We start from the raw sequence: 5138 nt of genomic DNA on the forward strand, positions 1-5138 counted from the left end.
GGAAGGAGGTTGTTCCCCAAAATCTCGCAATACATGGCCCCGGTCATCCTCTCCTTAATACAGTGCAGTCGCCCTGTCCCATGTGCAGAAAAACACCCCCAAAGCATGATGCTACCACCCCCATGCTTCACAGTAGGGATGGTGTTCTTGGGATGGTACTCATCATTCTTCTTCCTCCAAACACGTTTAGTGGAATTATGACCAAAAAGTTCTATTTTGGTCTCATCTGACCACATGACTTTCTCCCATGACTCCTCTGGATCATCCAAATGGTCATTGGCAAACTTAAGACGGGACTTGACATGTGCTGGTTTAAGCAGGGGAACCTTCCGTGCCATGCATGATTTCAAACCATGACGTCTTAGTGTATTACCAACAGTAACCTTGGAAACGGTGGTCCCAGCTCTTTTCAGGTCATTGACCAGCTCCTCCTGTGTAGTTCTGGGCTGATTTCTCACCTTTCTTAGGATCATTGAGACCCCACGAGGTGAGATCTTGCATGGAGCCCCAGTCCGAGGGAGATTGACAGTCATGTTTAGCTTCTTCCATTTTCTAATGATTGCTCCAACAGTGGACCTTTTTTTCACCAAGCTGCTTGGCAATTTCCCCGTAGCCCTTTCCAGCCTTGTGGAGGTGTACAATTTTGTCTCTAGTGTCTTTGGACAGCTCTTTGGTCTTGGCCATGTTAGTAGTTGGATTCTTACTGATTATATGGGGTGGACAGGTGTCTTTATGCAGCTAACGACCTCAAACAGGTGCATCTAATTTAGGATAATAAATGGAGTGGAGGTAAATATTTTAAAGGCAGATTAACAGGTCTTTGAGGGCCAGAATTCTAGCTGATAGACAGGTGTTCAAATACTTATTTGCAGCTGTATCATACAAATAAATAGTTAAAAAAATCATATATTGTGATTTCTGGATTTTTTTTTTTTAGATTATGTCTCTCACAGTGGACATGCACCTACGATGACAATTTCAGACCCCTCCATGATTTCCAAGTGGGAGAACTTGCAAAATAGCAGGGTGTTCAAATACTTATTTTCCTCACTCTATCTATCTATCTATCTATCTATCTATCTATCTATCTATCTATCTATCTATCTATCTATCTATCTATCTATCTATCTATCTATCTATCTATCTATCTACCTATCTATCCATCTCCACCAATATATCCATCTCCACCAATATATCCATCCATCCATCCATCCATCCATCCATCCATCCATCCATCAGCTAGTTCACCACTAGAGGGAGTTCTTACATTAAAAACACAGAATCTTCCAGACTCATTTCTTTAACCCTGCATTCAAAAAATCTGTATACGACTTTTGCATTCCCGGATCCGTTGGGACCCGTGGAATGGAAGCTTATAGCTTATAAAGACAAATAACATGTTTTTCAATTAAACCCCACATTGTATCTGATCAATAACTTCTCATTAATGAGTGAATGCATGTTTTTAAAGGTTTGCATTTGACCATGTTATTACCTTGTTATTAGTACATTTGCTCCTTTTTCATTAATTTAAAACAAAATTGAGAAATTCTTTGATATTTCACATTCATGGGAAATTTAATTTAACATTATCTGAGAATTACTGGTTTTAACCAGTCATTTTTATTTTATTATGACTGTCAAAATGTATCAAACCTACATATTTTCTAACAAAACATAAAAGCAACATGAATATTACTCTGGAATTATTTCAAACAATGGTTATATCTCTTCTTAAAATAAATCTATAAATTAATGATTTGTATTTTGAGAGTCTTGGCTTATTTGTAAAGTTTGGTTCTGATTCTAACTATATGCATTCTTATGTAGCCTATCTCTTACGGGTCAAAATGGACCTTAACCTGCATTTTCTCCATTTAACTAAAAAGGCTACAAAGAATATCTATCAAAAAATGCAGCCTATTCTTTTTGCATTATAATTATTTGCATGACAGTAAACCCCCCAGCTCTATATCTTTATCCATTGTAAAAAATGTGATATTTACCAGCATATCTTTTCGTTTTCTTTTCAATTCACATTATTATAAAATATAAATCACAGATATAAAGTATACAAACAGAGAGGTTAAATGTTTCCTGTATGCTGTTGACTTACAGAGGTCAGAGGAGAAAGTCATCACTTCATCATCATCTTCATCAAACCTGCAATAGCTCATGGGAAGGGCTGTGAATACTGTGCAGACTCTCAGTGCTGCATACTGAGCATATTAGCAAAGACAGTGCCGTCCAATACATGAGCTGCATGTGTCGGCATCTGCTGTTTATGTGTGAAACACTGGCATGCACTTAATGATGACTCTGTACGGGTGTGTGTTTGTGTGTGCGTGTATTAGCTCGTCTTACGCACCTCTGAGCTCAGTGCTGATTGGCCGAGCCACTCTGACTGTGTGCTGGTCATCTAGGGTATCCCTACAAATCAGCCAATCACAGTCTGTTGCCATGCAAGCACTCATTCATGGAGATGTCAGCATGGCACGAGCCACAATGCGGTTACAGCACCACATGAACACGCTTGTTTATTCACAATACTGAATCTTAAATAATACAAGTGCCTTTAAAAACTATTTATATTGTGAAATAGACCGATTTTTATAAACGTATGAATTCAGACCATCTTTCAAGGTAATACAGAGGTCAGTGTTGAATGTATTCATGTTTATATGCATTAAAACATTATTTAAGCAATAATACGATGTGTTTGAATATACAATTTAAATGAAATATAATTATATTTAAATACTGAACAGCTTTTCAGACCTGAATGAAGTTTTATCTGACTCGTAGCTAATACCTTTGCTTTTAGCTGTTACTTCTTTAAATTACTTAATAAATATATTCAGACATTTTTGTGAAAATCCTAATGATGTGTTTATTCAGTGACAGAACTGGCCTGTTAAACGAGCTGGGCTGAATATTTGAGCTACGTCACTCGTGACTGCGTCGCTCCGCCGCGCCCTCGGTTGCTCAAGAACTTTTAGTAATTGCACAGGATTAAATTAAACACACACCAGACAAACATGCTGGTGTGCGACTACCTCATACAAAATAAAACATCTTTGTAAAGCCAGGGCGCAGAGATTTTTGCACTTTGTTTTCGTAGGTATGCGTACATCACTTTCAACAAGCCTGACCGCGATCTGGGCGTGACCATTTAGACACTCGGTCAGGATGATTGGCAGGTGGCAAGACAGCGAGGCATGCTCACGTTTTATGGCAAGCCAATCTAACATGTATTCCTTAAAACTAAAAACTAGTAACATAATGTACTAGTAACAAAAATGATTACTATCTCTTTCAGTTAACTACTTTTTCATTCTTATTGCAATAGCATACAGTTTCCCAGTACTAACTGAATAAAAAAAATATATATATTTAGCCTAATCTATCTGTGTATTCCAATTGTTATAAAATGTTTGATTAGGCCTTCTAGTAAGATTTTTAATTGAACTATAAAGTCATCATTTTGACTTGTCATTATATACGACAAGTAAAAAAAAATCTAATTCGGCCTCGGCAAAAGTGCGCATCGAGGACACATATCGGCCTCAAAGGGGGAGCACCCTTCTGAAACCTAAAATGGCAAATGGGAGGTCTTGTGGACTTATGGGCACATGTACGCGGCAGCCATTGTAAGTCCACAAGACTGCAAATGCACATGAAGTGTGCCATTTGGGACATGGCCATAGTGTTTCAAAAGTAGCTTAGTGACAACTAACTAAGAAAGAAGTAGCCTACTAGCTTGTTTTGAGTAAAGTTGGAATACATACCAACAGCAATTGAACTACATACAAGTCAGAAGTGAATGGTTAATATATGAAGCACAGATAATTTTTACCTATGTGCTGGGTCACTCTGAAAAATGCTGGGTTATTTTTTAAACCCAAAAACTGGGTTCAGCCTGTTGGGTCATTTTATTGGGTTATTTTTTAATTTTTTTTTACCCAGGTGCTGAGTAGGTTTTCTGTAACTCAGCTGGCGGGTCATTTTTACTGTCGATGAACCCCCTCACATACCAAACCAGTGCTGGGTCAATTTGTTTTCTGTTCTGAGAGAAAACGTCATGAGGGGAAACATCCTGAATGAAATTAAGGTTTGTATTACATTGTATTCCTTTCAAATTATTACTATACAAAATACGAAAACATCTGTAGTCTCACATTTGACCTTTTTCATTTACATATACTACACAGCTAACGTCTGCTTGGAGCGCTATACAACTTGCATGGAAGTTTCACCTCCGGCAAAACGAATGCGCAACCAGGGCTGAAACACGATGCAGCATCGCTGTTATATGTATCTAAGTTGCTGTGCGGAGCGATGACTGTAAGAGGAGCGCTGCATGTTGATCTAGTGTGCTAGCGCCGCAGCTGTGGCCGCGCTATGCGCTTGACTGATTGAAACTTAAATGTCTGAAAGCTGTAAAGCTGTTTTTTATGTAACCCTGTAACATATTTTAAAGTGCATTTTTATTATTTTAAATGAAAAATTTTCAATAGGTTGACTGACTAGCTGCCAGCACTGTCAGAAACAACCCAGCAAATGGGTTAATGTATAAAACTAACCCCAGCATGTTAACTTCTGTCTAATATTTACCCAGCGCTGGGTTATCAAATAACCCAGAAATGATTATTTTTAACCCAGCATTTTTACAGTGTAGTATCTATACAAGTCTTAGTCACAAAAGTCGATGCTAGTAAAGAGGAATAAATGTAAAGCGGCTTGCCGTACACGGTCTCGCCATGCAAATGAGCCTCGCTCAGTCTTTAGCGGGTGCCCATGTGGACAGACACCATGCCTTGTTGTTCTCCACGCCCATTGGTTCCCTCGCTTCGACATGTGCTAATGCACTGCAGGGTAGGACTACCGCGAAAACCCGGAAACTGGAATCCATAGACGTTTCACACTATTTCCTCCTTTTATGTTCTAGTAAGGGACCGGAAACCAATTCACACACCACCTATTGTGTCATAAATCTCACCCCGAAGTCTTGATCATTTATATACACATTTCGATGTAATTTGCGATGTTACGTTCATCATGGATTCCCGATCCTATCGCTTATCGTGACAGCGTGTTCTGCCCTACTTTTTAATCACTGGTAGTATGAGGGAGGAGTA

The sequence above is a fragment of the Scardinius erythrophthalmus genome, assembly GCF_964197995.2.
Source record: "Scardinius erythrophthalmus genome assembly, chromosome: 17".
Taxonomy (NCBI): domain Eukaryota; kingdom Metazoa; phylum Chordata; class Actinopteri; order Cypriniformes; family Leuciscidae; genus Scardinius; species Scardinius erythrophthalmus.